At 41.9% G+C, this 25,868-nt stretch overlaps 1 protein-coding gene across 19 annotated transcripts in view; it reads left to right on the plus strand.

Annotated features, from left to right (window-relative positions):
- The window catches only part of ptprsa (protein tyrosine phosphatase receptor type Sa), a 220,110-nt gene that overhangs the window by 41,353 nt on the left and 152,889 nt on the right, over nucleotides 1-25,868 (plus strand). For 18 of the 19 annotated variants that reach the window (XM_069521829.1, XM_069521842.1, XM_069521828.1 and 15 more), the window contains one exon: nucleotides 1,698-1,803. The gene's annotated coding sequence lies outside the window, so the exon portion shown is untranslated. Of the gene's footprint in view, nucleotides 1-1,697; nucleotides 1,804-14,180; nucleotides 14,728-25,868 lie in introns of those variants that run through there. The other variant, XM_069521831.1, reaches the window with a different exon arrangement.

The following is a 25,868-nucleotide window of genomic DNA, read 5'->3' on the forward strand; positions in this document are numbered from 1 at the left end:
TTTCCACAAACTCTCCAAACCATTGCTACTTGTTTTCAAGTCCTCCTAATAAAAATATGTTACACTAACATACATACCCTCACAAACATATGCTTTCATGGAGCCTCGTAGGTGGTGGGTTCCCCCATATGCACCCTGTATCATGTTAATAAACCACACACACACACTCTCCCACACACACTGCAGTCTGTGTGCTTGGGGATCCTTCAGCAAACGGGTTGTTAGTTGACACTGATTGGCCAGTGAGGGCCAGGCTGACCCCAGCGGCCTGTCAGAATAAAGGATCATGTTGACCGTCTGCCATTGAGGTAATAATGCCCATAGAGGATGCTGGGAGACTGTCTACCAGCAGCGCCCAGTTCATGAGCCAAAGAAAGATGGGGAGGAGGTCAAACGTTGATTAAAGCAAAAAAAAAAAACTTGAGGGAAAGTTGTGTTATCGGCTTTGTCTTCTGTTATATTAATGATTTATACTTTATATATACAGTAAGTGCTGCTTAATTTAATGTGCAAGTGGAAGTTCCATTTCAGCCGCACACACCCAGAGGATGTACTGTGTATGTCCAGATTTTAATTGCCTAAGAAACAGAGCACTTGACAGTCGCATCAGTTAGCATAATGCAAGAATAAAATGCATGAAAACATATAGTGCGCCCTGTGGATAATGATATCACATCATGGGCATTGCATTTGCACAGGGTATGAATTATGTGTTGTCATTATTTGCTCTCTATTTGCATACTAATATGATGTTGGTATGCAGCACTTGTACAAATAATGTTTTTTCAACAGAAACTAAAAAAGTAATTTTGAAAACACAAATAGGACAAGCTGTGTAGCACGTTTTGGGGGATCTATCCTATAGGAGCCTCAGTGCCCATACTAATCGATCGCGCCTCTATCATCCATTCCAGCAGTGATATTCATATCGTTATCTTGAAGAAGACTCTGGACACTGGGTAATGATGAGCTCCTCTGATCTTTCACTGGAGATAGGCCTCCTCAGCCGCTCAGTGGAAGCTCCTTCGGGTGGACTCATGGCCGCCCACAGCTGCAGACTGAGAATATTGACTGAGTATCGAGTGAGCGTGCGGTGCTGCAGACATGCCCTCAAGATGCATAGAGACTCACACAAGCACACGTACAGGTGCAAGTAGAAACACAGGAAATTACATTGGAGTACACACACTTGCAAACAAACCCAAATACTCACACATTATTAGCACACACGCAAACATGGATACACCCCCTCTATGTACACCATGTCCTATAGACACCATACATTTATGGATTTGGGCGCACGGACGATTTTTCCCTTGACCACATTCATGCACTCACACACAAATATATACACTTGCACCCACAGATTCAGAGCGGGCTCATTAGAGATGTGAAGGAGAAAATGATCAAAAAAGCCAGGAGGGATTTCATGCAGATTCGCACTCCACTGCTCTCAGGCAATCAGCAGCAAGCCTCCACTTTGCCTGAGAACTGTCGTCCTGTGGTCACAAAGGGCAAAGAGAGAGAGGGAGAGGGAGTGAGAGAGATAGAGAGAAAGAGGAACTCATCTCAGCATTTGTCGAATTCCCCCTCCTACCACTTGAGGAGGCAGTTAATTTAGTAGTCCCTTTCATTAATGTTTCTCTTTCATTTTCCCTCTTTTTCTCCCTCTCCCCTTTTTTCTATCTACTTTAAAGGTGCAAGTGAGCGAGTAACAAGAAGAAGAAGAAGAAGAAGAGGCAGAAGCAGCCGCTGGAGCAGCTGAAGATATGAAGCTAAAGAGGTTTTGAAAACAACCCAGTGGTAAGTGGGCCCCTAAATTTTTGCACAGTGCACCGCCATTTTAGGAGAGTTAATTTTGTTCTACAGAACGAGTCTCACACCCTGCAAAATAACAGATTTTATATTGTGGGGCACAAATATATGCTTTCTTATCTTCAGGCCTGTTTGATTCTCAGTACATTTTAGTATGTTCCTCCTACATTCACCTCTTTTCACTTTCTTAATCCATCTTTACAGCTTTTCTATTCCAGCCTCTGGTTACACATCTGTGATAGTCACAGTGTGAATAGTATTTATTCCACCTATATGTCCTTGTCATGTTTCACACCACTGCACATTTAATTTTATAGTTGTATATATTCCTATATTTTACCAGTATTTTGTAGCTCTCATTCAAATCTGCTGCAGGCAAAGTCATCTTTAAGGAGACGTATGAGGCCTTTTCGTTTTTTCTTTAGTGTCTTATAGGTTTATTGTGAATGTAACCTACATGCTCTGCAAGTGGTTGACCTACAACAGAGGGAATGTTTTCTGAACATTAACGTGTAAATCTTTTCATGTAAAAACCCAAATTCAAATTATGAACCTGAATATAAGTTTGCTATGTCTGCTTTAAGTTAACCCTCAAGTTGAAAAGTTATTAAGTCAGATTTTTTAAATTAATCCATTTTGCTGTCACTAATGCTCACACAGGGAAAAACGAAGCTCATCCCCAGACAAAGCTTCTCAACGTTACATTCCTCAGTCAGTCACTGCTTTCAGTTCTCGTGGAATGGTCTGTACATGTTGTGTGCATTCAGACAGATAAAGATCTTTGGATAAAGACGTCCACAAAACAGTGTGTATAGGTTGGAAAGTGATACTTAGGGTCCAGATTTGACACAGCAAACTGTCAGCTTCAATTTATGTATTTCCATGCTCCCGGAGCAAAGCCCATTCATCCATATTGACAGCTGAGCTGAGGCTGAGAGAGAGCTGTCATCCACCTGATACAGCAGGCTGCCAGTGACGGGCTCCTCCTCCACCTCTTTACTTCTTTCATTCAACAAACTGCACTGCTGGATTTCAGAACTGGAGACTATCACAGCTTAGAATTGTAATGTACTCAGTTGCTTGAAGTCCATTCATATTCACTCCTCCACTCTGGTGCATAAACCACTAAGTGCGGAATTAATTTTAAAAGGTTTCCACATGCACTCTCTTTGAAATGGATTAACTAATTATTTTTTGTGCTGCATGCAGCGTTTGACATCTTGAGATTAGAAACCTTGTAAAATAACATCCCAGGCCTTCCTTAATTGAAATCAACTCCTGATTTTAATTGTATGAAATATTTATTTATTTATTAAACTTGATTCTAGCTAAGTCTCTCTCCCAGGAATGTCCTGGACAATGAGAGAAAAAACGTTTGGCAAACAAGCACTAAGAGATGGGAAGAGAAGGTAAAACAAAAAAGCCTGAAGCATTAAAACAACAATAAAGCGAGACTCATTAAAAACCCATCTGGTGCTCATTTCATTCTGATCTGACCAAGACGTAAAAACGTCGACTGACTTGTCACCAAAATCCAAAATGAGATGCTGTGGAGAAACACAAAACTTTTACAAAGCAGGTGCTTGTCTCATTATTATCAAAATAAAACAAACTGGTGTTTAAAATAATTTCGGAATGTTTAACAGATAATTTACAATAAACAAAACACTTTTTTATACTTTGTATTGTTCTTGGAAAACAATTCCACCATCTTTGATTGACCATTTAATTTTACATGAATTATCCACTGCATATCTGTCTGTATTATCCATCCAGATGTTACAGCATAAGGGTAAAATGAAATCTCTTGACTCAGTTGTGTAGTGCCCTCATCTGTGTAGAGCTCTAGTGCAGTGGTTGGTTTGATTCCGAGCTGAAGTATCTGTAGTTGACTCCACTGGCCATCACACATGCACACCCAGTTCTCATTTCCATATCATCACTTGATTATTAGTGCTGCTGGCAGAGTGGCAGACACGCAGAACTGTGGATGAGTGCGAGCAAATGGGTGTCAGAGCAGATGCGGTCTCAGGCTCCCCCTCTCCATGCGCTGAGGGCCGCCTGCTTCTCGTCACCTCGTCGCCGGGGGGGGGGGGGGGGGCACCGGTCTCACTCTAACAGCTTTATTTGGCATATTGAGCCGCGGCGATGGTAAGGCCTCAGTGACCTGCTTTGTTTGACAGCAGAAATGGTGGAGGAGCAGGATAGCCTGTCCCCTCCACCACCCCGCCCCCCCACTATTAGATCAACAAGCTAGAAACTGTGGGAGGGAAAACCGCTCACATTAGAGCCACCGATTGGTTTGATCGCCAAACCGTGAGTCATTTACTAGTCAGTAAAGGATATAGTAAATATTTAAAAAGTTTTATTGTAATAGCTGTTATCTGCATATATTTTTAATTGATATATTAATGAGTCCTTAAACATACAGTATAAGGCATCATCTTTTCAGTGGTTGGTCTCTTAAGCTTGTTTTGGTTTGTTTTGCAGATATCAGGCAGCATCTATCCCAATTCACAAAGCCTGTGTCTGTATGAAATATATCTAGTTCAACTATGATCTTGTATTTAAGCATCTCATAGTGGTACAAAAAATAAAAATGCCTTCCAAAGTAATAAAATGCTTGTGCTCTGGCTTCACACCTACACAATGCACCACCCAACCAACAATATAAACGAGTTGAATAAAAAAAGCTTTGATGTAAAAAAAAGATTGCACATTAAAAAGCATATAAAAAGTATATTCTCTGTAATAACAAGTAGAAATAAACATCATGCATAAAAAAGCGACACCAAATAAAGGAATAAAGACGTTGCACATTAAAATGTCAGTTATCCCAGTAATGACACTGCACCAACGTTGCATATTAAAACAACACTGGTGCCTTGCATTTTGCATGCCTTACATGTTGATGAGTCTAATTCTCTGCAGATGAAACGTGTGGTGTGAGCCTTGATACACCAGTAATGTGTCTCACTTTCTAAGAATGTAAACAGATGGTGGCTTGGGTGTGTGTCGTCACCAATAACTAAATACCTTAATGCAGCAAGACTAGGTCTGAAAAACCTATTCTAGAAAATCCAGAACAATGCTTTCATCAGCTTCAACCAAACCCCAACATTAAGCCTCCAGAAAGGACACATTCATGTCACACTGATAGAAGTTCATCCCCCATTGAACCAGCAGAGGTGATTTGTACATTTTCTTTTGTTTAAATATATATATACACCAAAAGAGGACATAAGCATTTAGTTTTGTAATGTTGTTTTTGGTTCTAAGGCTACGTCCATGCAAATACATTTTAGCTGTTAAACACGTCACTGTCAGGGATACTTTTACACCTGCTGTCCTCACTACTCTGGATTTTTCTAGCTCTGGGGCTGTGTTGTAGTATGGATCTTTAAAAACCGAGACATTTGGAAACAATAATGCACAAAACTGCATTCAAGTCCTGACTGGTTCTTCCCTGTATGTTTCCACTACCAACTACAAAGCAGACAATCAGCATGCACATCCCCAGTGTATGTGAATGGTCACCTAGTGTGTGCATTTTCAGGTGTGTTGGTATGGAAGAAGATTATCACTGATCCAGAGATTAAAGTCTCGTCTGGATGGAGATCGTTTTAGTTTTAAACCAAAAACATATTAGAATGGATGTAAATATGTGTCTCCACATGTGGATTTTGTAGATGCTTATGTTATGTTATACATTTGCCTTAATTGGATTTAGTTGTTGATCCACTTGTGTAGAATTGTGTTATTTTGATATTTCATTTCAAACGTTTACCTGTTCAGGTGCCTGCTTCTGCAGAAGGGAGAGGCAAGTTTCTCTGATTCGGCCAAATCCCTGAGGCCTTTGCAGCCGAGTTAACAGGCAGCAGAAACTATTGGCTGAGCTTTAAAGACAATGTCTAAGGAAAAGAGAGCAGTAGTTTGTAAGTGGCTCCTAGATTGTTAGCAGCACAATTAAACAGAGCTCTGCTAATCTTTACAGCTGGCGTTAAGAGGCAATGTGTTCTCGTGGAGAGGTGTTATCCATAGCATGGCACTGGGAGTCTGACAGGCTGGATAATGTACCCTGCAAGCTGCCACCACCCCACAGCGGTGCCTTCACTGCACTAGCAAAAACTCTGATATAAATCATAGGGAGAGGGGACAGAAACACAGCCATGAAATAGCATTAGTCAATTAGTAGCGCTGCCGTTATTTCTTATGGCGTTTAAAGAAATATAAATTGACGTCAACTTTTGAACTAATGAATTTAATTACGCCAACACATTTAATTTCATGGTATTTGGGAACAAAATATGTTTTGCTTATTATGTTTTTCTCACAATGCTGATGGGAAGGTTGCACTGACATGTTTTAAGGCTCCCAATTTTTAGATTTGCATCATAATATCAAAACTTTTTTTGTTTCTCTGTAACCCAGAACTCATCCAACCCTAATTTCCCACAGCACTCGTTCAGTGAGGCTCAAGCATCAGTCCTGAAAACCTGCTGCACTGAGTTTGAACTCAACATCACCTGGATTTCACACCATCTGGGGGACTTTGGTCAACCTTAAGGTTCAGGTTCTCTGAACAGTTTGCTAAAATATCCCACTAACCTTTAGGAAAGTGTATGGTTAAACATATCCAACCTGCTGATGTGTCCTAACATAAACGACTTTGAAATATATGTTTTTTTTAGGACGGTGTGAAGAGATGCTATCTTGGATCTATTAATGCAGTCATTGCTGTGTTGCCCCAGGCCGTGGTGCCTAATCCAGAGGAGTGAGAGTGAATAGGACTGTGGCTCGGGCTTGCCAGACCTACTTAGGTGCTGGTTGAAAGCACAGTGCTGTGTGGGCGAATCTATTCTATCCTGGGCAGGGCACAGCATAAACATTGCCCAGGGAACTAAGGCAGGCGGGTAGGCATGCAGGCAGTCAAGCGGACAAGAGCAAAACTATAAGGATGGTTGCCTTTAATTTCCTTTTTACTGACTCTCCTCAACTGTCCAGGGCCTGAAAGAGAGAACCCAGTGTGTACATGTGTGGAAATTACCTGTAGACACTATATTTATTTTCTAGGGCTTTACCAAAGTATGCACTGTTATCATCCCTTCCAATGCTCACACACACACAAATGCACACTGACTCTCGCTCTCATACACTCTTTCACGGTGAATCTGCCCGATCCATCCAGTCGACGGCTGTGAAATTATGACTCGCTTGCTCTCTTACTGTCTTTTAAGTGATCTGTGTTTGCTCCGTGGCACTCTGGTGCACTGACCTCCCGACCCTGCATGTAAACAGAACTCCGCTGTTCGCTGCCACCATCCCCCACCCTCCGCTACCAAATAAGGAAGACAAGATCCACCGAGAGCCAGCAAGTCAGTCAGCCAACCCACCGAGGAGGCCATTAGTGGGCCAGCAAGCCAACAGAGAGGTTGGTAAAGAACCACCTCTGGCATCACTCATCACTCCACAGTGCATAAAGGCACAAGCACACACATTCACGCCACACACACACAAACACCCACTGAAAGGCACGATGCAATATGCACACAGGATCACGTGCAAAGGGACCCAAAAGCATTAAAGGCACTCAAATGCACATACAGTGCACTGCATAGAATGAGGCGCGTGCCTGGACATAAACACAGTAAAAAGCACATGTGCACACGCAGCACATTGAATATCACTCAAAGGCTCATGTACGTACAAAAGGCATATTCACAGGACACTACACATACACACAACATGTATGCAGAGTAATGATATAGTACTGCTTAAAAACGCCCCGCCAACATAAAACATACACTGTGGAGCTCCAGCGAGGCCTCTTAACAATCAAAGATGTGTTTCTAACTTTGCTTAAAGATGTATTTATATGGTGCTATATCATTACAGATAATTATCCATCCGTAAAAGTGCTTATTACCACACTAAAACAAGCCAGCACAGAAAACATTTAACAGAATAAGACATTTAGATTGCTGTTATCAGAAGTGAGGTTTCTATATCTGTGATGCTGATTGCTGCTAATTTACAATTACATTTGGTCCATTTCATTCCAAAGTGATGAATTCAAAACACATTTACATTTACACATAAATTACATTTACAGATTTATAGTAAATTATACACATATGAAAACAGTCCCAGTCAAACTGGGCCTCTGCTCAGTCCAGTAAGGCCAACTTGAAAATGCACAGTTCAACAGCACCATGTAAAACAACACTTTTCAGTTTAGCACAGCTCACGAGGCACAGACAGTTAAAAACACGGCAGTATAAAACACTCCCTCTCCGTCTAAGTCTTTGTGTCCCTTCGTTCTTTCTCTTGCTCTGAAATTCTTGGGTTTATTTAGCTGCACCTGCCTCCAGATGTCAGCTCGGTTCAACAGAGCTGGAGGGAAAAGACTCTCAGAGAGAAAGCCATATTGAGAGTGAGCCAGTTAAAAGAAATCCACAAGAGTCGAGGGAGAACGAGAGGCAGCGGGTGTGTTTGGTAAGTGAACAGACCTCCAGGATGGTCGCACTGACGCCAAATAATTATGCTAACAAATAACACTGTATAATTTATGCATTTATCTGATGTCTTCTCCACAGAGGGCATTGGTTGTATAGTGAGATTCGCAAACAGGACAGGATGTGTTAAATAAGTAGCGTTTCAAGAGACTTTGGGGTCCCCAGTCAAAAGAGACCTGGGGGGGGCCTCATCAAACCAAACCAAACCTAAGAAACATATGCTACTAAACTCCTGTGCATGCACATACACATAATAGCAAACCCCCACCCCACAAACATCATCCAACACATTTATTCATACTATTATTTTATTATTTTATGATGAAGCTATTAGCAGAGAGCTAATGTCATGGGGCCTCATTTTTGGATGTCCGACCATGGTGTTGTTGCAGTCTCCTGTAGATAGTTGATCATAGCATTTAAGGGGCCTCTCTCACAATTGTTGTTGCCTTGGAGTAAATTAAACAGCCGGGGGGGTTCCTCCTAGCTTGGGGACCCAGGCAATCGCCTGCTTTTCTATCCTACTGTGATGCCTCTGTGTTGAATGGCAGACTGGATACACAAAAATGGGATTTTGTTCACATGGCTGTGAGCTTTGAAAGCATAAACAGGCATCAGACTCACTCTGATGAGCCACATACACAACACAGTTCTCAGATACTGAACGGTTTTTGTAAGAACAAGACATTTGAAGTTGTGGGGAAGGTAATCTAATGGGATAAGAAACATTTTAGTAAAAGGGAGTATTGAGCTGCAAAGGGAACTGTTGCTCCACTTAGACTGTTGTTGGAAGGAAAGATTTTATCCTTGCAACTGCCCATGTTTCTGAATGAATCTCACACACACTGTTATTGAGCTCTCATTTAGGAGCACCTGCTTATTCATGCAATTATCCAATCACATGATCATGTGATTAGGGAAACTGTAGTCACAGTGACTTCGACAGTAGCATGATTGTTGTTGCCAGATGAGCTGGTTTGAGTTTTTCTGAAACCGCTCATCTCCTGGGACTCTCACACACAACTGTCTCTAGTGTTCATTCAGAACGGTGTAAAAAACCAAAACCTTCCAGTGAGCAGCAGTTCACTGGACAGAAACGCCTTGTTGATGAGAGAGGTCAGCGGATAATGGCCCGACAGGTCGGAGCTGACAAAAAGTCTGCGGTATCTCAGATAAACACTCTTCACGACTGAGCAGAAGCATCTCAGAGGAGGATGGGCTACAACAGCAGACCACGATGTTGGGTTCCACCCCTGTCAGTCAAGAAGAGAAGCCTGATGGTGCACATTGAGCACAGGCTCAACAGAAATGGACAGTTGAAGGCAAGGAAAGATCTGCTGAATAATGCAGATGGTATTGGCAGAATGTGTCTGCGTGAATCCATGGACCACACTTTGGTCACCTTAATACTGTTTGAATGCCACAACCTATCTGAGTATTGTTGCTGCTATGTTCACGTCCCTGTGAACACAATTTACAGACTGTTTTCGTGAATATCCCGATGATCTCCTGTGGCCTCCTCAGACACAAGATCTAAATCCAATAGAACCTTTGGGAAGCGAGCGTGTAAAGATGTGCGTTTCGCAGAGAAATGCACCATGTGAAAGTTGATATTTGAAGAGCTCAAAAATTCCTAAAAATGCAGAGAGCTGAAAGATTTATTTGCTCTCCGTAGCATGTAATTCATTGCATTCCCATCCCTGCCCCTCCCAGTAGTATACCCACCGAGCTCCCGTCTCCATTCTCAGACTCCTGTCTGTTGCCGTGCTCACTTGTGTATCAAGGTAATGAATTCATAATCTCTCTCAAGCTCTTTGTAGATCCCTATCGTGGTGGGAGATAAGAGGAAGCATCGTTGCACTCTAATAGCCGTCAGTCTGCCTACGTTCCTGTTTGCTGTATGTGTGTGTGTTTGTGTAAAGTGAACCACCCATCGCTCCAAACCCCAGCACATCATGGGAGAAAAAAGAAAAGGATTTGAGCCCTGAGCACAGTCACTTATCAGCAAACTGTTGGAATTCCATGTCCACCAAAGGCAGCAAATGTCTCCCAGAGAGAACATCGTTGAGCACTGGTCTACTTTCTTCCAGGGTCTTGTTGCACTAAAACACCACATAGTACTTCCCAGCCTAGCTGACAAACGCTCAATCACAGGAAGAGTAAATATCCGAGAGGGTGAGGCAGACTCAGTAACTAAACTTGTGACGGGGGTGGCTCTCGAGGGCCACCAACTGCCGCGTGCGTGTGTTTTTAATTGTGTTTTCGGCGGAGTGATGAAATGTCCTCCATTTGAGCGCGAGCTGGCAGTAAGTGGGCTGTCGCCTCCAGGGACACGGTGAACGATGGCCCTCTACTATCGGTGGTGATTGTGCCTCAACCCCTAGGGGTGACATAGATGAAAGGGGGAAGCAGGAAGACAATAAGGAAAGACGTGACACTCTTTTTTTTTTAACCCTCTTTCATGGGTTTAAAAACAAGGCAGGGAGAAAGGAAGAACAGTTAATATCTGTTTAAAGCCAGTCAAGCAAAACCTTGTGGTTTTAAGTAAGTTTCTGACATTTTGCTCTCCTCAACTCGTTTTATACTTTTCCTTCATGAATTGTAAAATGAAGATTTCAACTAACTATAGATCTGGTTTTGCAAACAAAACAATCTTCATCAAAAAGTGATAAATTATGCCACAAATGTACCATATTTGCATTGACTTGTAATAAGAGCCTGTCCAACAAGGTGCCGATGCCAATATTGGTATTAAACAGTGAAAATGATATATATCAGCTGATATATACATATGTATGAATTTTATAAGATGTTGACAATGATTCCTAAGATGTAACTATCAAACCCTTATGACAGAAATGTAACTGAAGCTTGATATTTAAAATTTTTACCATGAACTTTATTATAAATACAAAATAAACATACATTTTTATGTAAAATGTAAACATCTTTTCCGTGTTTTTTATTCTTTAAATTAAAAGTTGTAATGCTTATCAGTAGAAATTGATTTTTAATTGCCCACTGAAATGAAATTATGTTTAGGCCTTTTTTTGGGAATAAGCTCAATACATAATACACAGATGTATTTAACTAATCTTTACTAAAATGAACACCAACATTTAGGCCAGGTCATTGTTTTCTACGTATCTTTTTTTTTTAGATTGCACAATTATACCAGTAGAGTTACATTCTAATTTTTCTATCAAAGTATTCATCCCAAAATCTGCAAATTACATATAAAATGAAGTGATGTTTCTGTATAATTTGAGTAAGTGTAATTGTTCTTTTCTTGCATGTTGCTGTTTCTGTAGCATGGCAGGATAAACATTGAGGATCACCTTCACTTAGAAGTGTAACAGTTGACAGAGGGCCAGTAGCCACGATGTAGAACCATGGTTCACTGGTCGTTTGGAGCATCTTCACACAGTACATGCTGTTACACGATTCGGTAACAAGACGCCAACGATTAAACGCTTTCCCTCAAGCACTTGCCACATCTTCCGCTCTCTGAATTTACATGGCATTTATGAACACTCACAAGGAAAACAAAAAGTGGAGAGGGGGAGCAGGGGAAGAGAGCTCCTAGTGTGGAGGAGTCTCATTATTCCGTTATGGATTGCACATGTCATGCAGTAAGTGCTCATTTTATCCTTCCAAAGCACTAGCCTCGGCCACTGAGCGCATTTCTCTACCCGAGTGAAATTTACCATGTTAAGGCTCAAGCCACTGGGGGAATGGAGGAGGGAGCTCTGGGTTGCTGCTAAGATTTACCAGCCTGATTAAATAAGGGGCTGTAGTGTGAATAAGAGGCCAAGGGAGAAATCTGCGTAACATAAATGCATGTTTTTACTCACCATTTAAATTGATTAGACCCCCCCGCAGCCCCTTCCCACTTGCACTCACACCTCACACCTCTTTATAGTGTGTTACACGTCACGCTGGGTTTTAAACAAAGAGCAGAGAGAGGGCAGTGGAGGATTGCTTGTGGCTCAGGGTGGGCTTTCTGCCAACACACAGCTAAGATGGGTCTGTTTTTAAAAGGGCCTGTTCCCATCCATTATTGCCAGCATACCTTGAAAAGTTCACACAGGATATATTGCTACTCCTTTTTTCTATTGGCCAGGAGAGGCCTTTCGTGTGATGCACAGTGTTCAATCCTTTTCCCCTCAATTTTCCATCACAAACCCTGGGCCTTAATGCTCCGGGAAGGTGCTTTGACATCGGTAGCTACCAGCATTTTTCATCTGCGCAGCAAGTTTAGTTTTTCTGCACATCAGTCAGTAACTTCATTCACCTTCTGAGCCTGAATGATTGTGGATTCAAATATAATCTCAAACAAAAGTAGAGAAAACTTAACTGTCCTCAGCCAAAGGTGTAATTGCATGTGGAGGCCTGCAGGCTGGTGGTTAACTGACTGTGGGTCAGTTGATTGATGTGTCCTCCCTCCCTGCTGGACAAAGTGGACACCAGCTGTCTCTGCTCACATTCAAATCCTACCAGCCAATCGGAATGGCTGTTTCAGCTCAGAGGCAATGTGATTGGTTGACATTTTGTTTAAATCCCTCCTCGCTCATACAGCAAAGTGAATGAAGGGGGCTGAAAAGTGAAGAGACAAAAAGTTGTTTAAAGATCTATTAGTTCTTGATTGTAGTACATGAGCTATCTTTAAAGAAAGACTTGGTTATTATTGTAGCTGATTTGTTTCTGTGGCTGTTTTGTAACCATCACACCACAAAAGGTTATTTTTATTACCATTTAATTTAAAACAATTCATACAAATTATTGTTTTTTTTTTTATTGTGAACAAGAACAAGACATCTTTGTGGTTGAGTGGCCACTGAAGAGAAAAATCAATTAATTACATAATTAGAACTAAGTAACTTTTCCTTTTTGCTTTTTCTTTTCAGCACTGGATCTTATCTAACATGTAGTATGTAAATAATATATAAACAATTTGCATTGAGATATTACAAATATGTCTGTGCTCTAGTCATGACATTATTTTCTAAGAGCCAATGACCTGGGGAGTCGAATAAAAAATATAAAGATTGCATTATAAATGTTTCAGAATTTGCATACACCTCCACCAATAGTCCCCTTAAATTCAACTAAGCTGCATGAAATTGCACACACTTGGAGACCTGTGAATTGAGAAATATGTGAAAATATCAGATTGTTAAAGAAAGTGAAAATAAATGACTGGGAAATTAAATGAGTTCTTCCCTGACCCAGACCTTTAGAAATGTGTTCTGTTGTTTTAGCATAATCTTGCAAATAAACATACAAGGGTGAAAAACATAACCTCCTTGAGACAGGTAATCATAGTGATTTATATCTGGAAATCAGGTTCTTCTCATTCTAACCTGACACAAGATTTAAAAAAAAAAGAAATAGTAAAATATCCTTCACAATTTTTGCAGTAAATTAATGAGCCAGGCCACATGCAAGTGTTTTTGTGTTGTCATGCTTACAAATAAACAAACCAACATGCAGAGGTGTAAACAAACAGGTAAACATAGTGACGTATATCTGGAGTCAGGTTTTGTCTTTGTTGTTTCAAAGTTTAGCTTTGTGGTTTAAAAAGAAAACCCCTCACATGTGTAACCACGAGTTTTTAAAAAAAGAACCAGTGAAACCCTCCCATGCTCCCTCCTGCCTCACGTCCTCGCCCCCACTGTCTCCTCGTCTTCGTGCCACCGCAGCACAGATTTCTAAAACAAGAGTTCGGCCACAGTGACTCGTTCAGCTGCAGGCCCCGTCGTGCTTTGATTTCCGACCCAGCGCACTTGAACGCACCAAGTGGTCGAATTTACGACCGGGGAGAAGTAAGGAGACGGGAGTTTATGAGGCGGCCGTGAACGCAGCACAGGGCTCCGTATATTTTTTGCTGTGTAGGGGAGGGAGAGGGGGGGTGTCTGAGTCCTGTCTCCCCCACCCCCCCACACACCCCAGTCTGTACGAGGTGGATTTGGGGAAGAAAGAAATCCAAACCTGGGACGCGGAGATAACGACCGACACCAGCGAAGAGGTACGCACCCGCAGATCCAAGCGCGGCGGTGTCGCGCGCGGATTATTCTGAGGTTTTCTATTTTTCTTTTCTGTGAGGAGATCCCGGCTCCGAGCGTCTGATCGAGGGAGAGGAGGAATACAAACACACGGGGGGATAATAGAGGAGTATTTTACACTCGCTCCCTCCGTTAACAAGTGACTGCTCCTCCGCTGGAGGAAGTGGAATATAGCGGATTCATTCTGCTGTCGGGGATGCGAAGAAAGTGGTTTTTCTTCTGAGGGAATACTCACACAGAGAAGACGGATTTCAAAAAAAAGAAAGAAAGCTGCCCCCAGTAAACCAGCTATAGGGGGTAGTCCTCCCAAACACTTCTCCCACGCTGCAGAAGTAAGTGCTGGCAACTTTTCTTCTTTTTAAAAACTCTTGGTATCCCAGAGGAGTGTGGGTCAAAGTTATAAGGAGGCAAATACAAGTTGTAATAGTGAAGGAACAGAGACATTTGTCTTGTCCAGTGTGAAGCTGGTTTGATCTGCCAGGTATTCATGCAGCTTCACTTAGAGGAGAGAAAGAAAAGATGGTGTTCTCTCCTTGTTCAAGATCAAACTTTATTTGTCCCTGTCTTTGACTTTATGCTTTATGGAGTTTTCATCCTAAATCTGTGCCTTAATGCAAACATGTCGAAGTTGTGTCATACCCAGGGACCCCCCCCCCCCCATTTGAAAACGTGGAAACCTGCCGTCTTAAGTCTCTCTTAGTTCTTTTTATTATTTAACCATTATTTAAACGTGGATAGACATTGAGAGCATACAGCTTTTGATGGAGAAGCAATAACCTTAAAGTCCATTAAAATATCAAATTACCAATAGACAGCAAGAAATAATCACTGTCATATGTTGTGTTATTTTAACATTCTTTATATTCATCCATAGTGGTTCAGTATTAAACGTGTTTGGGTGCTACACTTTGTGGTGAGATTGCTGTTATCGATTGAAGTTTATTTGTAATCCGTGTGCATCACAGACTCCCTGTGTTAGTTCTCTGATGTTTGTACTGTATCGTTCTTACTTTGTAGTTTTACTTCTTTTTATTCGAGGCTACTTTTCTGCCTCAGGAAGTTGATTTTTGTCTTGATTGAGTTGGGAAGTTTACACACAGCTCCAGGCCACGGTCTGCCTGTTCACTTGTTCTCTCTTTCTTTGTGGAGGCGAGCCGCACTGTGTCAAGTGAGTCCAATTTGAATTGCAATGGATCTTACTTTTATCAGAACATTAAAGGCTAAACCTTCCCCGGGCGACGTACACACCCGCTCCCCTCTCCACTCACCTCCTCACCACCCCCACCGCCACCCCAACAGCAACTGCAAGCCAAAAAAAGATTAGTAATGCATTTCATTGACTGAGGGTTGCTGAGCGGACGACTTCAAATGCTGTTTTTGTTTTGTTCCCAATGTTAATAAAAAAAGATCTTGAACTGTGTGGAGGTCAGAGGTCAGCCACAGAAAAGCAGCGTGGAATCAAGCTGGAAGATGTTTTTTGCACTGAGGCTTGGGGTTGAAGGGCAAGGAATTCGGTTATACCTACTAGTTAGTGGTATTTTGCTGCATATTTTGTGCCTGTTTCACATCGTGCCAATTTATTTCCCAACTTGGTGCAGAACAAATGTGTATTCTGCTGTTAATGAAAAAACCAATACAGGATCTACTAAATGTAATTTCTACAGTATGTGTTGATGGAAATTAGGTATTTTTTTCCTTTTTTGTAACTCCGGCTCATCACTCTCGTATTCCGGGATTCAATTAGCCTGCTACACTAAATAAATATACTAATTTGTCTTATGATGGGAGTCACATGCTGATTGTCAGTAGCAAGAGGGAGTCTTGTCCTTCAGAGTAATTGGACTACACGTATACCAAGAGGCTGTGCGTCAAAGTGTGTTCTGGATTCTTAATGTGGCTTTAATTGAACAATTTATCACCCCTGATCACTGTCAAATGGCTGGGCGAAAAAGACAAAAGGCAATGAAAATGCCAGGAATAAGCTGCCAGGCACAGTCGGCTAAGAGGGGCCAGCGTATGTGTCGCAGCAGCACTGGCTTGGTGCTGTTTTATTTAATTTTACTTATTTAATTTCTCATCTGTAAAAATCGCAGATCGATAGATTTGTGAGTGGCAAGCTTGTAAGCAGTGGTAATGAATAGTGGAGGAGGTGGGGACAGTGGGAACATTACATCTTTAAAAAACTTCTTTTATTGGACAAAACTTTTGATTTCTCCCCGGAGCTCCCTTTCCTACACTTGGAAGAAAAGCTAATTGAATTGTGCCCCGGATATGATGCTTTTCCCCCCCAAGAAACGGAGGTCTAGGAGAAGTGTCCTCCTCTGGGTTTTGAAATTCATTTCCTTCACAATGATTACTTTCTGAGCTGTTTTTCTTTTATTTCGCTTACCTAAACAGAAGAGTGTATTCTCTCCATTTTTGACGGGATCAAAGTGTAGAAGAGAGGGAGATTCCAGATAGCTACAGGCCTCTAACTGTGATTCATTGTCATGTTTTTTGCTTCAGGTATTTGAACAGGTCCAGCAGGTGTCTTTCTTACTATTTTATGTGGCTTTTGTGTGTTCTTCACATAAAGTGCATTTTTCACTTTGACATTCAACCAACTTAGGCCGTCCAGTAATAATAGATTTTATAGTGGCAAAGCTAGCAGAGCTCTTGATAGTAAAACAGCTTTTCACGAGTAGAGACTTCCCAGATGCTGCAGGGAAACTTGCTTGCTTACTAAAATAAAACACACACACACACACACAAATATATTGGATGATGTCGCAATAAATGATGAACTCTTCAAAAACTGATTCAAAGCTTTTAGCTCTTCAGTTACTCTGCTTATTTTTCTACTTTAATTCATGCCGTGGTCTAATCAAAGGGTATAAAATGCTGAACTCAAAATAAGAGCAAAACATTAATCAGCAAACACATTTGCAGCATGTATATGCTCATGCCTTTGTTCAAGGCTTTTCGGCCTGCAATTTCACAGTCACCCACTATTTTTTATACAGCCCTGTTCATTTTATTCAAATCCAAATTAGGAGCATTTTGGTGGCATCAAGTGCTTTGCAATTAGTCACATCGGACTTAGCGCAACACAGTTGATGACAGCTGCTCTGTGTCTGCTGTTGCAGGAAGAGAGAGAAATGTGCACTGTGCAGAGGCAATGTTGCACTCACAGCTAATTGTGTTTATTCATTTTAATTTGCTCTCAGTGCTAAATCTGTCCTCTTCCAGCGACACGAGGTGCAATTAGTCTGACTGAAAAGAAGAGACAGTGGGTCTTGTAAAGTGTCCCCTCCTCTTTGATTTGAGGATTAGCCATCCCTTGTCATTCACTTTCACTTTATTGCCACATAACCAGGCCGGGCAAACATTATTTGGAAAGTAACATGTTACATCTTTATAGGATAACAGTCACTGTGCATACAGAGGAAAAACATGCAAATTATAACAGTGTTACTCTTTCATAAAACAAGTACGCCTATAGAAAGTGAACTCTCAGGCTGTCTCTGGATTTAACAGTTGTGCATTAGCCATTTTCAGCAACAGCAAGACGACTGATGCTTTATGATGATGTTGTGTAATAAAGTCGACTGTACTTCATGTTCTTATACTTCCGCTCACAGGAGAACTTGGTCAGCCAGAAAATTGGAACTCATTTGTTTTAACAAAACAATGGGGCATGTTTGTGGCCTTGGTTATCGATGACCTGTGATTAATAATAGTGCATATTAATACTTGATTTGTATTCATGTCGTATATTAGGGACATTATGTGCACTACACATACGTTAGAGTAGGGCTAATCAAGCTGGGTCAGAGCTTTGACAGGTTTCATGATATATTTGCGTTGCTACAATATAAATGAAATGAATAAAGTGTGATTTTTTCAACAACATTGATTACTGTAAGTTTAGCTCAGACAAGGACATTTAATCCTAGTGATAGGTCTGTGTGTCACAGCTCTCGTCTAACATCACCAGCAATGATAGGGTGAGACAGTGACTTGTGACCTTGTGATAGTCTCACAACAAGATGCAGAACAAGTAAAGTGTCTGGAATAACTTAACTCCTATTCATGAATTTGGCACCGGAGATTTTCCATTTGCAACATTGTAATGTTGAAGTCCAACAATTTGTCCTTGTCTCTGCATTTGTTTGGTCCATGTGATTACAGATACAGCACAAAATGTGTTTTTTATTCAGAAGACGGACAGACCTTTGTCTGTGCAAGCTTTCACAAGCTGGATTTATCTAGAATCTTTTTTTTCCTTTCAGAACGTTTTTTGTTGATATTCACGGTCTGGATTTCTCCTTCAAAATACAACACATATTCTGCTGCAAATAACCATAGAGGATAAAGCCTCCCCTTTTGAAAATGCACTCTGTATTGCAATTCAAATTGGATAGAATTTTAACACCTGGGGTTGCCATATTTGTCAAGACAGTAATAGCCATCAGTCAAAGAATAAAGCCTGAACATTGAAGTTACAATTTAAAATGTAGTTAAGGTTAAAAATCTGGAGGCTGGTGTGTAATTTTCACTCACTGGCTTTTCACTTTCACCTTGGCCAAAAGGGGAGAAACATGCGAATTGTGGCTGGCAGAGGAATTATTGACCACTCACTCAGAAACCCCTGCTGGTTGCCTAGGGACTAAAATGGTAGTTCTGTCCACGATGGACCTAGTTGGAGCTGAGAAATGGCCATGACCCTCCAGGCTTTGACCAAAAGTCATATTTACACACCATCTCCACTGAACTCACATGGTCAATGCTCCACCTCAACTAAAAATTATATCCAGACATTTTCTGTGATTTTTCTTAATAGCAATAAGTTGATGATATTTTCATCCTTCAAATTGTGTTGTAAAGATCTTATACTTTACTTCCTTGCTGTTGTTGATAGAATAGGATATTAATTGTTGGGTGTTGTACCAAAGTTTGCAGAGCTGTTTGTATGAAATCTTTTCTGCCGGGTTTCTACTTTAATTGTCAGCGGTGTTCACACTGTCACTGTGCATGTGCAGCAGACTATCCTATTGGTCTTGACACTGTGGATATATGTACTCTAATGAGTGCTGTTGATTAAATTTTGCTAAATGACCATCTTGGTGGACATGCTTGACGGACCTACATGTCATTATTTACCTGCAGATGCTGTGATTGCTAATTTTGCAAGCATTTCCATTTAATCGACAGGCAAATTAGTCAGTAGGAACATCCCTAATGTCAATAGTGCATTAACATTGACTTGTATGTGTGCCATGTATCTGTTTTCCATGCATTTGACCTTGTATTGCCGAGATGTGCCAAGTGGAGAGGAGTCCAAGTCTGAGAAGTTGTCCAAGTTTGCAGCCATCAAGTTATTGTGTACAGAAGTTAAGTTATTCTCTCATACACATAAACACACAATTCCCTGCCAAACTATCTGATAAAGCCTTGGGGAATAGAACATCAACACACTGTCACCTCCCCAGCCTCCAGCCCAATCCCTCGGCACTTCCATGTTTTATAAAAGTGATTCGCTCCAGCTCCTTCTGATGAAGTGACAGAAATCTTCTTTTGACGACAAGCAGATTTACACCTTCTGTTGATGCCTCTCTACCTCCTGATTCACTCTAGTCTACCTCCCTCAAAGATATAACACACTTGAACAAACATAGTGCATAGCTTGTTAAAGCCAGAGAGGAAACCATACCAAACGCACAGTGTTCACACAAACATGCATTAACTCTCATTTCCCTCTGGCCCTGATCCCATCCTCTTTATGGTTATAGACTTAATGTGAACTGGTGTTTCATGGTGAGAAGTAATTAACACCCAGTCTAGGACAAGCATCAAATGGGTGTGTCTGGTCCTGTCTCGCTGTCTGGGCGTCTCCTGATGCTTGCTGTTGGGCTGTTCCTGTGTTAAGTGTGATTACCAGCTGGCCTCCCCCAGATTGATGCACAGAGGTTCCCCTTGGGGCGTCTGCCTCCTCCTACTCTTTGCAAACCAAGTCTGGCAGGAAGGGCAGCCCTGGGCCCTGGCAGTTTGACCCTTGTGAGGTTGTAGACACGTGGTAGTGGTGGGGGTGGGCTAAGGAACCTCATTCTCACGCCTGAACGGTTTGAACAGGTTGCAGTTAGCTCATTTAAACGCTGCTCATGCAGGCTGTTAGATGCCCCACACCAGCCTGTTGAGCCATCTGTATGAAGGGTGTATTTGTGAAGTAGGATGCAGTGAAGAGGAATAGTTCCCAAAAACATCTCTGTTTGTGCAGAGACTATAATTTTAACCATGTGAGGCGATTAATGTTTGAACACTTTGCCAAAATTAAGTGTGTGACAGCTGACTCTTGAGGTCACTTCACGTCTCCCTGTATCAGCTGGTCTGTCCATCACCATTAATGTGTCTTGTTTTAGTTTCCCTATGCAACACATTATACCCTTGTCTATATAATGTAGAAGATTCATTGATTTCTGATTGTGCCACTTCCTGTTTAACACAACTATAGTAAACATGGTAATATTGTCATGCATTAGCAGAGAAGTGTCTAAAGTTAAAATGATAGTGATGAGGAGGGACACAGACGCCAGACCTTTAACTGGTTCTGACTAATTCACATAACATGGACTCTTCTCCAGGTTGTTGCTTCAGTTTGGTTCCAGGAGAGGTGAGTGGGTTTGTGTGTGTATGTGTGGGCTGAAAGCTGTTAATCCGATGGTGCTTATTGTTCGCACATAGAGAGCCCAGGGCAAGATGGCTTGGCCCATTCTGGTGACCCCCCACCCCCCTTTTTCCCCGAACCAACCACCCTGTCCTTTTGTTCCTCCCCTCTCCACACATGCTCACCCTCACCCAAACTTTAGGGACATCTGGTACAAGGGGGTGGGTGGATGGGGTGAGGAGCGCTACAGGAGGGGTAAGGAAATGAAAGGAGGAGAAGGTGAAGGAGGAAAAGAGTGCGGGGAGGTGCATTCATCGGCCCCGAGGGGTGGGAGGTGAGAGATGGGGGTCGCAAAGAAACGTGTATGCAGGAGAGTGGGGGTTGTTGTCATAGAGTAAAGAAAGGGAAGTAGGCTAGCTAAAGAGGAGTAGGCAGATAATTGATGGATGGAAGTAATTGTGTGTAATGCAAGCAAGGAAACATGGGCCTCTGGGTAGGAGAGATATAGAGAGGGAGAAAGAGAGGTGGCCAGTGAATAGGAGTAGAGAAAGGAGGGGGAAAAAGACAGGAAAGGGAATAATGAAGAGAGGGAGTGTGCGATAAATAAGAGGCTGGGGAGAAAGAGAGATGAGAAGACAGTGAGGAAGGGTACAGAGAGGAGACTGGGAGAGAGGGGCAGGAGGAAAGGGAGGGGGCCTGCTGTTGTGTTGCATCACTCAGCACAAGCTGGGGTTAAGAAGGAGTAACTACCTGCCTGTCAGGCTGATCGTTCATCCCTGTGCATCAGGGGATATGCGTCCTGGTTTATGAGCGATGGTGCAGATTCATGTGTGCCACTTACACATAGAAAATGGCTGCCTGTGCATATCTGGGAATATAAACAGCACAGCCTGGTTGGCTTCTCAGAGCTGGTGATGGTAGCTTTGTATGCAGATGATGCCATTGTCTCCCTTAACTGTAACATGCTTATTGTTGCACAGTTTTCATTTATTCTCATTTTAACCTCTGTTTTCATTCTCGCCCTCTGAAAACATTTATTGTGTATTAATAATTCCCCTACCGCAACCATACCTCTCCACCAAAAAGCCCAATCATAAGTAATTCCATCTCCGGCTGCCTGACTGCCTCTTCAAACAGCACGCTGCCTCATCTTTAAATGCAATGGAAACAAAGCCTATGTACTCCAGTCTGGAAATTACAGCGTACCAGTGGCGCGTAAAACAGAAAAAGGAGACAGAGAGAAGGCACCAGAGGCAAAATGCTCTAAGTTTCCTCTCACTTTTTCACTGTGCATCACAAGCTTGTCTCCCGAACGGCAAAGAAAGGTTTGTCAAGCGCATCACGGTGGAGAGAGTAGAATGTTCCCCAGGCCCTGGGAAGATAGAAGGTGACATTTGTATGTAAATGGAGACGAGCACTCTCCACTACATTGGAGCTGACAGGAAACAGAGTGCGCAACCTGTTATTTTCTTTTCTTTTTTCTGAGAAGTTGAAGATGTTGCCGTTTCTCTGATATTTGTTTTTTGGGAAGAAGATGAATATAAAAGGCTGCAGGCCTTTTTAACAGCAGACATTTTGATTTGTCACAGTAGGAAAGCACCAGGTGTTCCTGATAACATTAACAATGGCCCTATTCTATTCCACAGTCACAGTGATTCATTTTATTATTTACACCTGTGCTTTTCCCACTGCTACATGTAAAAATGTCTCCTGTGAAAATGTGGTTGAGTGTGAAACACTTCTGTGCATTTGTCACACACATGCTGCACATGCATGAACACATACAACAGTCCACAGCCACATGTAGACATTTTTATCTTTTATCTTGAAATATTGACCAATACATCAGAGTGGTAGCTGGAATGCTACCATATGGTTAGAGGATATAAGTTTTCTTTTTTTCTTGTTCTCTGTTCTGTTTGATTGCTCAAGGTTTAGTAGATTCTGACATTAAGACAATTCAGGGCAGATGATTCATACAAATAATCCGAACAGTTCCAATAATGCTTCAGCACCTGCAGTGGCAGGATCCCTAATTAAGTCTTGAGTCTCTCTGTCAGAGAAGATAATCCTGATTAAAAAGTGATGGAGGCTGGGATAGAATGACAACATAGCTGCCATGGTTAGGGAGATTAGCACTACCAGAGGGTGGGAGGGGGCTACCCCCTTGCTGCTGTTACCCTTTTGTTTATGGCTCAAATCCATGATGAAAGATGAAATACTTATCATGGATGATATTTTTTTCCATCTGCTTTTGTAGAGAAGATTTTGTTTGTTTCTAAATTGCTTCATGTTTTTCAAATCCCCCCCCAGGAGGGTCAGTGCTACAAACTTAAATCTGTACTCCATGTTCCTGGACTTGTCTGACTTGTCTTGGATGTCCCAGTTGTTTGACATTCTTATGGCTGTCAGATAACATGAGACATGAGTGGTGGAACAAACTGATTTGTTTCTCTGGCCAACACTAAGATAGTCATCCAATTAAACAACACTTAGTGGGTGTCTCGCCTTCGAGAGATTGCTTGTAACCATGGAGGCTCACTTATCTCTGCAATGGCAGTTTTCTTTCAGAAGCCATACATCTTGTGGGATTGTCCTAGATGCTGACCCGCTACCTGCACATTCTCAAAGTGTCATTTCAATCCCTTCAGTATAAAGTGTAAAATGCAAACAGTCACCTGTTAGTTTAGCTGTTGAAAAAGGGAATTGAGCAAGCAGAGCGGGAGTAAAGTAAATGGATTTTTTAAAAGGGAAATAAACATGGCTGTTATCAGACTGTCTATTTGCCGTTCATCTGGGGAGATAGTGTTGACACAAACGGAAGCATAGAGCCAGCGCTTCTGTGATTATGCTTGCAGCCCGATGCCACCAAGTGGAAACCCCAGGAGAAATGCACTTTAGAGATAGGAACAAATCATATATGTATATTTGAAGAAAGCAGGAATAGAGTCAGGGAGCAGAAAGGGGCTCCTTTTTTTTTACAAAACCAAACACAGTTATTAAATGCACCAAACAAGTCTATTGGAACTTATCATCCCAAGATTCTGTTTCTCAAACAGGGTATCTGTTGGTAAGGGGAAAAGAACAAATTTAAAATCGGAGCACAAAGAAAATTACTTTGAGTGTGGCAGGGATGCTCTGTGCCCACTGTGAATCAGTCTTTAAGCCAGAGAGATGGGTTTAGAGTATCTGCAGATAAGACACCCCCACCCCCAAGGCTTCCCCTTTGACATTTGTCATCATATAGCCCCCAGTCTGCAGTCTCAATAGGGTGGAGATAGGCATACAAACATGGGGACAGAAGGGAAGACAAAAGCAGGTCTGGCATGGAAATAGGGGGTGCTATTCACAGCCCCACCACTTTTGCCTTTGGGTTAGTGACGTGACGACAGCAACTGTAGCAATAATATAAGAAAGGACAAAAAGAGAGGGAGGGAGAGAGCTAGCAGAAGAGAAATGGAGACTGCAGCGTAGAAACAGGAGGTAGATGAGAACAGAAGGTTTTCCATTTTCATGGAGATAAAGGAGCACTAATGAATTTGAACCAGTGCCCTCTTTGTATATACCATAAGGGCAAAAATAAGAGGCAGCAGATTGGGGTTTAGTGGGGTTTTAAACAGCCAAACTATTCTTTAGATGCACAGGGGGTTCTCCCAATTCTGCAATCACTAGGATGGACATTGCACCGCTTGCCAACTGCTGCGGGTAAGGCCTGTGCCAGGCCTGTGCCAAGCTGCCAGAGGACTTGATGTGCCTAACTGGTCTGGTTAGATCCATTCATTTAGCCAAAAATACTATTTATCTGCCCATCTAACCCATTCAGTTAACTTGTTTGCACAATACTGTGTGTTGAAATGCACATTGTAGCATTGTACAGTACTGTTAAAAAGTTAAGTCTGGAACTGGGTGTTACATGGTACCAACAGTACCTCCGGGTAGAATGTGGCATATAGACTCAGTGTCTAATTGTATTCTGTCTTGGTATTTGTTCACCAAACAACCGATTTTATGTTATATATGTGAAGTTCTCTCAAATAACCACATTAAAGGATCAGTTTTGTTTTATACGGTGACTAGTCAACCTCAAAACTATCAATTAGCATTGTATTAAGAACACTAAGGACTGCTCATAGCCTGCATCTACATTCCTTATCTATCATTTTTACAATGTGTTGTTTTACCACACAGAGAGACCAAACATGGCCTGTGGCATCTACCCTCATGTGGAGGTAATGGTCTGGCCCCCTGGCTGTGAGCCTAGCTAGTTAGTAATGAAATGGGCCCCTCCATTGTAAATCAAAGAAGGTTCTTGCTTGGCTTATGCCTTTGGGAGAATTGCATGGGGATGGCATGTGTTACGAAGGGCCGCCTGGCTTTAGTCCAGGCAGAAACTCAGAGAAAGAAGGAGTTCGGCTTTGTAGGTGATTGAACGGAGGCCTTTGACACTGTTTCACATGGTTTTGAATATTAAAAAGGAACTAAAGAGGAAAGACATGATCGGGGGTGCCATGTTTATGTTCTTTCAAAGGCAGTTTGTATAATCCTCCTGCAGTATTGGCATATTCATCTCAAGTGGGGCTTGGGTGAACAAAATGTGTGGCCTCTTGCAGTTTGTTCACAAAACATGCTTTTAAACTTGGTTGGTGGTTGGGAAGATATTTGTTTCTGGAAAGAACTAATATGTTTGATGCAGAAACATTGCAATTTAGAATTTGAGGCATTTGGTTGATATGCTTATCAAGAGTAATTTACACTGAAAGTGCAGTAAGCTACGAAGAAACCATTTGGATGAAATTTCAAGTCTAACAATTTTGTTAAATTGCCTCTTGC

The sequence above is a fragment of the Paralichthys olivaceus genome, chromosome 3 (assembly GCF_024713975.1).
Source record: "Paralichthys olivaceus isolate ysfri-2021 chromosome 3, ASM2471397v2, whole genome shotgun sequence".
Lineage (NCBI taxonomy): Eukaryota > Metazoa > Chordata > Actinopteri > Pleuronectiformes > Paralichthyidae > Paralichthys > Paralichthys olivaceus.